This window comes from Bos taurus, chromosome 2 (assembly GCF_002263795.3).
Source record: "Bos taurus isolate L1 Dominette 01449 registration number 42190680 breed Hereford chromosome 2, ARS-UCD2.0, whole genome shotgun sequence".
In the NCBI taxonomy this organism is placed as follows: domain Eukaryota; kingdom Metazoa; phylum Chordata; class Mammalia; order Artiodactyla; family Bovidae; genus Bos; species Bos taurus.
The window spans coordinates 67,809,222-67,821,818 of record NC_037329.1 but is presented as its reverse complement, the minus strand read 5'-3'; the positions used below and the strand labels follow the sequence as shown (position 1 = coordinate 67,821,818).

At 41.2% G+C, this 12,597-nt stretch overlaps 1 pseudogene; it reads right to left on the bottom strand.

The window, feature by feature from the left end:
* GLULP (glutamate-ammonia ligase pseudogene) lies at window positions 6,350–9,048 on the bottom strand (annotated as a pseudogene).

Genomic DNA, 12,597 nt, shown 5'->3' with positions numbered 1-12,597 from the left:
ATTAGCATATAAATAGTCGCCTAGGCCGTCTCCCCTTCGAATACCCTGGATCAGCCAGGGCTGGACCCCGGCAATACAGTCAGCAAAAACAAGACCAGGAGCTGACTGTGGCACAGACCATGAACTCCTTACTGCCAAATTCAGACTTAAATTGAAGAAAGTAGGGAAAACCACTAGACCATTCAGGTATGACCTAAATCAAATCCCTTATGATTATACAGTGGAAGTGAGAAATATATTTAAGGGCCTAGATCTGATAGATAGAGTGCCTGATGAACTATGGAATGAGGTTCGTGACATTGTAGAGGAGACAGGGATCAAGACCATCCCCATGGAAAAGAAATGCAAAAAAGCAAAATGGCTGTCTGGGGAGGCCTTACAAATAGCTGTGAAAAGAAGAGATGCAAAAAGCAAAGGAGAAAAGGAAAGATATAAACATCTGAATGCAGATTTCCAAAGAATAGCAAGAAGAGATAAGAAAGCCTTCTTCAGAGATCAATGCAAAGAAATAAAGGAAAACAACAGAATGGGAAAGACTAGAGATCTCTTCAAGAAAATCAAGATACCAAGGGAACATTTCATGCAAAGATGGGCTCAATAAAGGACAGAAATGGTATGGACCTAACAGAAGCAGAAGCTATTAAGAAGAGATGGCAAGAATACACAGAAGAACTGTACAAAAAAGATCTTCATGTCCCAGATAATCACGATGGTGTGATCTCTAACCTAGAGCCAGACATCCTGGATCATGGGAAAAGCAAGAGAGTTCCAGAAAAACATCTAGTTCTGCTTTATTGATTATGCCAAAGGCTTTGACTGTGTGGATCACAATCAACTGTGGAAAATTCTGAAGGAGATGGGAACACCAGATCACGTGATCTGCCTCTTGAGAGATCTGTATGCAGGTTAGGAAGCAACAGTTAGAACTGGACATCGAACAACAGACTGGTTCCAAATAGGAAAAGGAGTACGTCAAGGCTGTATATTGTCACCCTGTTTATTTAACTTATATGCAGAGTACATTATGAGAAATGCTGGGCTGGAAGAAGCACAAGCTGGAATCAAGATTCCTAGGAGAAATATCAATAACCTCAGATATGCAGTTGATACCACCCTTATGGCAGAAAGTGAAGAGGAATTAAAAAGCCTCTTGATGAAAGTCAAAGTGGAGAGTGAAAAAGTTGGTTTAAAGCTCAACATTCAGAAAACGAGATCATGGCATCGGGTCCCATCACTTCATGGGAAATAGATGGTGAAACAGTGGAAACAGTGTCAGGCTTTATTTTTCTGGGCTCCAAAATCACTGCAGATGGTGACTGCAACCATGAAATGAAAAGACGCTTACTCCTTGGAAGGAAAGTTATGTCCAACTTAGATAGCATATTCAAAAGCAGAGACATTACTTTGCCAACAAAGGTCCGTCTAGTCAAGGCTATGGTTTTTCCAGTGGTCATGTATGGATATGAGAGTTGGACTGTGAAGAAGGCTGAGCGCTGAAGAATTGATGCTTTTGAACTGTGGTGTTGGAGAAGACTCTTGGGAGTCCCTTGGACTGCAAGGAGATCCAACCAGTCCATTCTGAAGGAGATCAGCCCTGGGATTTCTTTGGTAGGAATGATGCTAAAGCTGAAACTCCAGTACTTTGGCCACCTCATGCGAAGAGTTGACTCATTGGAAAAGACTCTGATGCTGGGAGGGATTGGGGGTAGGAGGAGAAGGGGATGACAGAGTATGAGATGGCTGGATGGCATCACTGACTCGATGAACGTGAGTCTGAGTGAACTCTGGGAGTTGGTGATGGACCGGGAGGCCTGGCATGCTGGGATTCATGGGGTCGCAAAGAGTCGGACATGACTGAGTAACTAATCTGATCTGATCTGATTGATATTTCTCCCGCAATCTTGATTCCAACTTGTGTTTCTTCCAGTCCAGTGTTTCTCATGATGTACTCTGCATAGAAGTTAAATAAGAAGGGTGACAATATACAGCTTTGACATACTGCTTTCCCTATTTGGAACCAGTCTGTTGTTCCATATTCAGTTCTAACTGTTGCTTCCTGACCTGCATACAGGTTTCTCAAGACGCAGGTCAGGTATTCTGGTACTCTCATATCTTTCAGAATTTCCCACAGTTTATTGTGATCCACACAGTCAAAAGCTTTGTCATAGTCAATAAAGCAGAAATAGATGTTTTTCTGGAACTCTCTTGCTTTTACCTTGATCCAGCGGATGTTGGCAATTTGATCTCTGATCCTCTGCCTTTTCTAAAACCAGCTTGAACATCTGGAAGTTCACGGTTCACATATTGCTTAAGCCTGGCTTGGAGAATTTTGAGCATTACTTTACTAGCATGTGAGATGAGTGCAATTGTGCGGTAGTTTGAGAATTCTTTGGCATTGCCTTTCTTTGGGATCAGAATGAAAACTGAACTTTTCCAGTCCTGTGGCCACTGCTGAGTTTTCCAAATTTGCTGGCATATTGAGTGCAGCACCTTCACAGTATCATCTTTCATGATTTGAAATAGCTCAACTGGAATTTCATCACCTCCACTAGCTTTGTTCATAGTGATGCTTTCTAGGCCCACTTGACTTCACATTCCAGGATGTCTGACTCTAGGTCAGTGATCACACCATCATGATTATCTGGGACATGAAGATCTTTTTTGTACAGTTCTTCTGTGTATTCTTGCCACCTCTTCTTGATATCTTCTGCTTCTGTTAGGTCCATACAATTTCTGTCCTTTATCAAGGCCATCTTTGCATGAAATGTTCCCTTGGTATCTCTAATTTTCTTGAAGAGATCTCTAGTCTTTCGAATTCTGTTGTTTTCCTCTATTTCTTTGCATTGATCACTGAGGAAAGCTTTCTTATCTCTTCTTGCTCTTCTTTGGAACTCTGCATTCAGATGCTTATATCTTTCCTTTTCTCCTTTGCTTTTCACGTCTATCCTTTTCACAGCTATTTGTAAGGCCTCCCCAGACAGCCATTTTGCTTTTTTGCATTTCTTTTCCATGGGGATGGTCTTGATCCCTGTCTCCTGTACAATGTCATGAACCTCCATCCATAGTTCATCAGGCACTCTGTCTATCAGATCTAGTCCCTTAAATCTATTTCTCACTTCTACTGTATAGGGATTTGATTTAGGTCATACAGAATGGTCTAGTGGTTTTCCCTACTTTCTTCAATTCAAGTCTGAATTTGGTAATAAGGAGTTCATGATCAGAGCCACAGTCAGCTCCTGGTCTTGTTTTTGTTGACTGTATGGAGCTTCTCCATCTTTGGTTGCAAGGAACATAATCAATCTTGTTTTGGTGTTGACCATCTAGTTTTGTCCATGTGTACAGTCTTCTCTTGTGTTGTTGGATGAGGGTGTTTGCTATGACCAGTGCATTTTCTTGGCAAAATTCTATTAGTCTTTGCCGTGCTTCATTCCGTATTCCAAGGCCAAATTTTCCTGTTACTCCAGTATTCCAGTCCCTAATAATGAACAGGACATCTTTTTGGGGTTTTAGTTCTAAAAGGTCTTGTAGGTCTTCATAGAACCGTTCAACTTCAGCTTCTTCAGTGTTACTGGTTGGGGCATAGAACTTGGATTACTGTGATTTGAATGGTTTGCCTTGGAAATGAACAGAGATCATTCTGTCATTTTTGAGATTGCATCCAAGTACTGCCTTTCGGACTCTTGTTGACCGTGATGGCTACTCCATTTCTTCTGAGGAATTCCTGCCCACAGTAGTTGGTATACTGGTCATCTGAGTTAAATTCATCCATTCCAGTCCATTTCAGTTCGCTGGTTCCTAGAATGTCTACATTCACTCTTGCCATCTCTTGTTTGACCACTTCCAATTTGCCTTGATTCATGCACCTGACATTCCAGGTTCCTATGCAATATTGCTCTTTACAGCATCGGACCTTGCTTCTATCACCAGTCACATCCACAGCTGGGTATTCTTTTTGCTTTGGCTCCATCCCTTCATTCTTTCTGGAGTTATTTCTCCACTGATCTCCAGTAGCATGTTGGGCACCTACTGACCTGGGGAGTTCCTCTTTCAGTATCCTATCATTTTGCCTTTTCATACTGTTCATGGGGTTCTCAAGGCAAGAATACTGGAGTGGTTTGCCATTCCCTTCTCCAGTGGTCACTTCTGTCAGATCTCTCCACCACGACCTGCCCTACTTGGCTATAATAAAGAATGAAATAATGCCATTTGCAGCAACATGGATGCAGCTAGAGATTATCATACTAAATGAACTAAGTCAGAAAGAGAAAGACATACCATATAATATTACTAATATCTGGAATCTAAAGTATGACACAATTGAATCTATCTGCAAAAAATACATTCAATAATAAAAATAAATTAAGTTGGATAATTAAAAGAAAAAATCAAATGAACATATATTCTTAAATGGGGCTTAAAACCTTGACAGCAATATCAGAAATTTCAGTATAAGAAAACAATGACTGAGAGATATCAAATCTCTTCTTAGCTCTACTTGGCAGTTTTTTTTTCCCTGTGGCAGAGAAGTGGTAGGAGAGTTTCTCAGTGCTTTATAATGAAGAAAGAATAAGGATAACTATCTTACATAAATTAATGAGACTAAATAGAAAATCACCTTGATCATTATTGAAATAAAAGCTATCTAAATCTAAGCTATAATTATAGTAGATGCCATGAAACTGATGCCTACAGTCAGACTCTCTGTATCCATGGGAGCTGCATCTGTGAATCCAACCAAACTAGGATTGAAATTTTATATTTAAAAAAAAAATTCCAGAAAGTCCATAAAAGCAAAATTTGAAGCTTCTGCATGCCAACAACTACTTATATAGCATTTTCATTGTATTAGGTATTATAAGTAATCCAGAGATGACTTAAAAAGTGTATGGATATGCAGAAGTTATATCCAAATATTACACCATTTATAAAAGGGATTTGAGTATCCATGGATTTTGACATTACTGGGATTCTGAAACCAATCCCCTGCTGATACCAAGGGATTGTATTTATCTGTCAAGGTGACCCTACTACATATGTGGTTGTAACAGCACACATCTGAGTGCAGGTATCACAACAACTGAAAAAAGAAATTTAACTAAGACAATAATAAAACAATAGCTGGCATTTTTTAACACTTTGTATATTATAATCATCATCTCTGTTTAGTTTTACTGCCCTCATGCTACCTTAAAAAGGTATCACTTTTATTATCCATATTTAACATGAGAAAACTGAGGCCAAGAAGTCTATAAGACCTTGAGCCAGAAAAATTTCCAAATCTATCCACAGGTAGATAGGAGTTGTTTAACTCAGTAATTAAATGATTTATTGGCAGTTGATCAGTTTCTTTGCAATTTTCTTGGATTTTCCTCATATGGAAACAATATGGCTCCTACAGCTCTAAGAATCAGGTTGTTTATCAATTACAAAAAGGTCATGAAGTTACCTGAGGGCATTTGAGGGAATGGGCTTATCAAAGGTCTATTTAATTGATTCAAGGAGAAAAGCTTTCCTGGAATTTAACAAGTAAATTTCCATTTTCATCTCATTTGGAAAACTGGATTATATAACAATCCTGATTCCTGACTATATCTTTATTATTTAGTTAGGAAGAAAGATGGGATATTGTTGGTTGCCAACAAATGTGTCTACCCAGTTTATCTACATAAACATTTTTAACTGAATAAATTAAATAAAGTGAACAATGTGATTAACTTGTTATTAATACAGGTATATCTTGTTTTATTGCTTTTTACTTTATTATACTATAAAAATATTGCATTTCTTTTAAATTTAAAAAATTAAAGACTGTGGTAACCCTGTGTCAAGCAAGTCTAATGGTACCATTTTTCTGACAACATTTACTCAATTTGTGTCTCTGTCACATTTTGGTAGTTCTCATAAAATTTCAAACCTTCCCCAGCAAGAAGACTAAGACTCTTTGAAGGTTCACAGGGTGGTTAGTGTATTTTAGAAATAAAGTATTTTTAATTAAGATATGTACATTGGTTTTTAGACCTAATGCTGTATAAAACTTAATGGGCTACATTATAATGTAAACAAACATTTTACATGCACTAGGAGACCAAGAAAATTACATGAATCACTTTGGTGATCTGGAACTGAACCTGCACCATGTGAGATATGCCTGTAATGTTGAAAATAGTGGCCATGCAGAGACATTTTACCTAAACACAATAAAAGAAAGCAGAATGAGAGCAAAATCAAATTCAATGGAAACCATCAGTCTGGATGAAACAGATTCCTGTTCCTCTGATGTTTACTTTACAAACCTTCACAAAAAATTCTGAAAACTCATAAAAAGAAATTTTTTTTTTAAGGACAAAGGTGGGGTTTGTTTTTATTATAAAAGAAAAAAAAATAGTAACTCTTCAGGAATCTTAACAAAGGAAGGGAATATTTCACACTCAGAGAACGGACACCAAGATACAAAATTACAACTGTTTGGACTCCAGACTTGTCCTATCTCCTCCAGAGCAGAAATGGGGAGGAGACAGCTGAAGCAAAGAAGCAATTCTGTAAAACAAAGACTTAGAAACCCTAACAAATATGATTAAAATCTAAAATTCTGTTTTGCTTTAAAAAAAAAAAAAAAAAAAAACACCTTTTTTTTTAATATTATCAAAAGGCCTGCTTTAGTGACATGCTAGTCCCACCGGAAAATAACCCCAATACCCCCTTGTCAGTAACATGCTCAAGTTGACCAGCCAACTCATATTTCCAAACCCCTGTGTGTACAAGTACATGTGTGTCTTTTAAAACTGGGGCTTAGGTGATGGCTACTGCTATCATGGGCTTCCACCTGTTAACCAACCAACATCTGCCCCCCAGAAGGGCAAGCAGGGCAGAGAGAAGCCCTGAAGTGGTAGTGAGGGAATATCAGCCCCAAACAGCCAACTCTTCCAGCACAGCCTCTCCCATCCCCACGCCCACTCAAAAGGAGATCCTTATTTCTAACCAGACTACTTAGTCTCAAATTTGGGTTCCCCATAACCAGAATGGCTTTTTCTCCCTAAAGAGAAAACACACATTTATCTGCACACCCATATATATAATTTTTTTGTTTTTACATTTAAATATAAAAATACTACTCTGCTTTGTGTTATAAATGGAAGACCACACAATGAGAACTTTTTCTTTTAAGGTAGGACCATCCATCCATTTGTGCAGAGCCTGTTAGGGCATTGAGCCCCAGGCAAGGGAAGCACCACACCAGGAGATCTAGGGCATTTTCCTACCTGACTTCCCCCGCTTCCTTCCCCCCTAATTTTCACTTTTGATAGAAAGTTGGTTACAACCTTGTAAGTAATGGAACTTCCCACCAAGAAGGGAAATCCTAACCTAACCATAGAATCCAGCACCCCTGTCCCCGACTCAGTAACCACTCAGAAAAAGTCCTCCCCATTCCCTTCACAACGACTGGGCTCTCTGTCCGGAGAGCTATGCCTATTGGACAAACACACCTGATTAAATGGAAACAGTGGTTATGTTCCCCTGCCCCCCTCCCAACTAATGCACTAGAATGCTTCAGTGATAGGAAAAAGAAAAGGGCAGGGGTAGGTAGGTGGTTATGAAGTGATTAAGAACTTGACCCCTTCAATCCTGACCAAAGAAAGCAAGAGATATTAACTGGGTGTGAGGAATTAAAAAAAAAAAAAAAAAAAAGACCTTGATATTCCACCCTTTGAGTTATAGCTATTATAACATTGAGAGGGGCGAGAGTGGGAGTAAGATGTAGAATTAAGAGGGGTTTCGAGGGCTGCAAGTCTAGTCCACTTAGTTCTTGTACTGGAAGGGCTCGTCACCGGTTTCGTTCAGAAGACATGTGCGGATGAGGGCTTCGGTCACGGTGAAGGGGTCACAGTTGGCAGATGGGCGACGGTCTTCAAAGTAGCCCTTCTTCTCCTGGTCAACAGTCCGGGGGTTGCGGATGCTAGCACCATGGTTGGCCACGCGGGCAGAGAAGTCCTTGATGTTGGAGGTTTCGTGGAATCCAGTTAGGCGCCGGGCGTTGTCCAGGCCCCCCTTGGGATCGTAGGCTCAGATGTGGTACTGGTGCCACTTGCTTAGTTTCTCAATGGCCTCCTCAGTGTACTTCAGACCATTCTCCTCTCGCATGGCCTTGGTGCTAAAGTTGGTGTGGCAGCCAGCACCATTCCAGTTTCCAGGAATGGGCTTAGGATCAAAGGTGGCGATCACTCCGAAGTTTTCACACACACGATGCAAGATGAAACGGGCCACCCAGAGATGATCGCCCATGTCGATTCCTTCACAGGGTCCTATCTGGAATTCCCACTGTGCAGGCATGACCTCGGCATTCCTGCCTCCCGATCTTGATGCCGGCATACAAGCAGGCCCGGTAGTGAGCCTCCACAATATCCCTGCCGTAGGCCTTGTCCACTCCCACACCACAGTAGTAGGGACCTTGGGGCCCAGGAAAGCCATTGGAAGGCCAACCAAAGGGGTGCCCATCAGTGCCCATGAGGGTATATTCCTGCTCCATTCCAAACCAGGGGCGCTGGTTGCTCACCATGTTCATTATCCGTTTACAGGTGTGCCTTAAATTTGTCTCTGCAGGCTTTCAGTTGTACTTGAAGACTTCACAGAACACCAGCTTGTTGGGGTCCTTGCGGAAAGGGTCCCGAAACATGGCAGCGGGGACAAGATACATGTCACTGTTGGAGCCGTCAGACTGGAAAGTACTAGAGCCATCAAAATTCCACTCGGGCAACTCTTCTATACACTGGGTTCAGAATCCAAGGTTTGGGTCTTGCAGCTCAGTCCTTCTCCAGTACCGTCGATCCAGATGTACATAGCTTGGACTTTATCGCCCTAAGGTAGGGCCATGTACACCTGCTTGATGCCTTTGTTCAAGTGGGAGCTCGCTGAGGTGGCCATGGTGGAAGGTGTTCCCGGCGCCAAGCAAAGTGGCAGGGCGAGCAGGCGGCGAGAGCGAGGTAAGAAGAGAGGCGAGGAGGACAGGGAGGTGCTGCTTAGACAGCCTGCTCTTCTCCCATTCTTGGCTCTGTCAAAAAGAAATTATTATAACACAATGTTTTAAAGATTTTCAGTTCAGTTCAGTTCAGTCACTCAGTCATATCTTACTCTTTGTGACCCCATGGACTGCAGCATGCCAGGCCTCCCTGTCCATCACCAACTCCTGGAGTTTACTCAAACTCATGTCCATTGAGTCGGTGACACCATCAAACCATCTTATGCTCTGTCTTCCCATTCTCCTCCCTCATTCAATCTTTCCCAGAATCAGGGTCTTTGCCAATGAGTCAGTCCTCACATCAGGTGGCCAAAGTATTGGAGTTTCAGCTTCAAAATCAGTCCTTCCAATGAATATTCAGGGATGATTTCCTTTAGGGTGGACTGGTTGGATCTCCTTGCAGTCCAAGGGACTCTCAAGAGTCTTCTCCAACACCACAGTTCAAAAGCATCAATTTTTCTGCGCTCAGCTGTCCTTATTGTCCAACCATCACATACACACATGACTACTGGAAAAACCGTAGTCTTGACTAGACGGAAGTTTGTTGACAAAGTAATGTCTCTGCTTTTTAATATCCTGTCCAGGTTGGTCATAACTTTTCTTCCAAGGAGCAAGCCTCTGTTAATTTCATGGCTGCAGTCACCATCTGCAGTGATTTTGGAGCCCCTCAAAAGATAAAGTCCATCATTGATTCCACTGTTTCCCCATCTATTTGTCATAAAGTGATGGGACCAGATGCCATGATTTTTGTTTTCTGAATGTTGAGCTTTAAGCCAACTTTTTCACTTTCCTCTTTCTCTTTCATCAAGAGCCCCTTTAGTTCTTCTTCACTTTCTGCCATAAGGGTGGTGTCATCTGCATCAGTTCAGTTCAGTCACTCAGTCATGTCCGACTCTTTGCGACCCCATGAATTGCAGCACGCCAGGCATCCATGTCCATCATCAAATCCTGGAGTTTACTCAAATTCATGTCCATTGAGTTGGTGATACCATCTAGCCATCTCATCCTCTGTTGTCCCCTTCTCCTTCTGCCCCCAATCCCTCCCAGCATCAGAATCTAAGGTTATTGATATTTCTCCGAGCAATCTTGATTCCAGCTTGTGCTTCATCCAGCCTAGTGTTTCTCATGATGTACTCTGCATATAAATTAAATGCTCAGGGTGACAATATATAGCCTTGACATACTCCTTTCCCTATTTGGAACCAGTCTGTTGTTCCATGTCCAGTTCTAACTGGTGCTTCCTGACCTGAATACAGGTTTCTCAAGAGGCAGTTCAGGTGGTCTGGTATTCACATCTCTTTAAGAATTTTCTGTAGTTTATTGTGATACACACAGTCAAAAGCTTTGGCATAGTCAATAGAGCAGAAATAAATGTTTTTCTGGAACTCTTAGTTTTTTGATAATCCAACATATATTGGCCATTTGATCTTTGGTTCCTCTGCCTTTTCTAACTCCAGATTGAGCATCTGGAAGTTCAAGGTTCAAGTACTGTTGAAGACTGGCTTGGAGAATTTTGAACACGACTTTACTAGTGTGTGAGATGAGGGCAATTGTATGGTAGTTTGAGCATTTTTTTGTCATTACCTTTCTTTGGGATTGGAATGAAAACTCACCTTTTCCTGTCCTGTGGCCACTGCTGAGTTTTCCAAATTTTCTGGCATATTGAGTGCACATTTAGCTCAACTGGAATTCCATCACCTCCACTAGCTTTGTTCATAGTAATGCTTCCTAAGGCCCACTTGGCTTCGCATTCCAGATTGTCTGGCTCTAGGTGAGTGATCATACCATAGTGATTATCTGGACCATGAAAACCTTTTTTGTATAGTAATTCTGTGTATTATGCCACCTCTTCTTAATATCTTCTGCTTCTGTTAGGTCCATACCATTTCTGTCCTTTATTGAGCACATCTTTGCATGAAATGTTCCTTTGGTATCTCTGGTTTTCTTGAAGAGATCTCTAGTCTTTCCCATTCTATTGTTTTCCTCTATTTCTTTGCACTGATCACTGAGAAAGGCTTTCTTTTATCTCCTTGCTATTCTTTGTAACTCTGCATTCAAATGGGTATATCCTTCCTTTACTCCTTTGCTCTTTGCTTCTCTTCTTTTCACAGCTATTTGTAAGGCCTCCTCAGGCAGCCATTTTGCTTTTTTCCATTTCTTTTTCTTGGGGATGGTCTTGATCCCTGTCTCCTATACAATGTCACAAACCTTCGTCCATAGTTCATCAGTCACTCTATCAGATCTCATCCCTTGAATCTGTTTCTCACTTCCACTGTATAATCATAAGGGATTTGATTTACATCATACTTGAATCGCTAGTGATTTTCCCTACTTTCTTCAGTTAAAGTCTGAATTTGGCAAAAACGGTTCATGATTTGAGCCTGGTCAACAAGACCAGTCAGCTCCTGGTTTTGTTTTTGCTGACTCTATAGAACTTTTCCACCTTTGGCTGCAAAGAATATAATCAATCTGATTTCAGTATTGACCATCTGGTGATATTTATGTGTAAAGTCTTCTCTTGTGTTGTTGGAAGAGGGTATTGGCTATGACCAGTGCGTTCTCTTGGCAAAACTCTAATTAGCCTTTGCCCTGCTTCATTCTGTACTCCAAGGCCAAATTTGCCTGTTACTCCAGGTGTTTCTTGACTGCCTACCCTTGCATTCCAGTCCCCTATAATGAAAAGGACATCTTTTTTGGGTATTAGTTCTAGAAGATCTTGGAGGTCTTCAAAGAACTATTCAACTTCAGCTTCTTCAGCATTACTGGTCGGGGCATAGACTTGGATTACTGTGATATTGAGTGGCTTGCCTTGGAAACAAACTGAGATTATTCTGTCATTTTTGAGATTGCATCCAAATACTACATTTCAGACTCTTTTGTTGACTATGATGGCTACTCCATTTCTTCTGAGGGATTCTTGCCCACAGTAGTAATGGTCATCTGAGTTAAATTCACCCATTCCAGTCCATTTTAGTTCACTGATTCCTAAAACGTTAATGTTCATTCTTGCCATGACCACCTCCAATTTGCCTTGATTCATGGACCTAACATTCCAGGTTCCTATGCAATATTGCTCTTTACAGCATCAGACTCTGCTTCCATCACCAGTCACATCCACAGCTGGGTGTTGTTTTTGCTTTGGCTCTGTCTCTTCAATCTTTTTGGAGTTATTTCTCCACTGATATCCAGTAATATATTGGGCACCTACTGACCTGGGGATTTCATCTTTCAGTGTGCTGTATTTTTGCCTTTTCATACTGTTCATGGGTTCTCAAGGCAAGAATATTGAAGTGGTTTGCCATTTCCTCTCCAGTGAGCCACATTTTGTCAGAACTCTTGGGTGGCCCTACATGGCATGGCTAGTTTCATCGAGTTAGACAAGGCTGTGGTCCATGTGATCAGATTGGTTAGTTTAAAGATTTTACCATAATTCTTTAAGACAGATTGGTGTGATTTAGTCCCTAAGTGGTCTCTACTCTTTTGCAACCCCATAGACTCTAGCCCACCAGGGTCCTTTGTCCATGGGATTTTTCCAGGCAAGAATATTGAAGTGGGTTGCCAATTTCCTTCTGCAGGGGATCTTC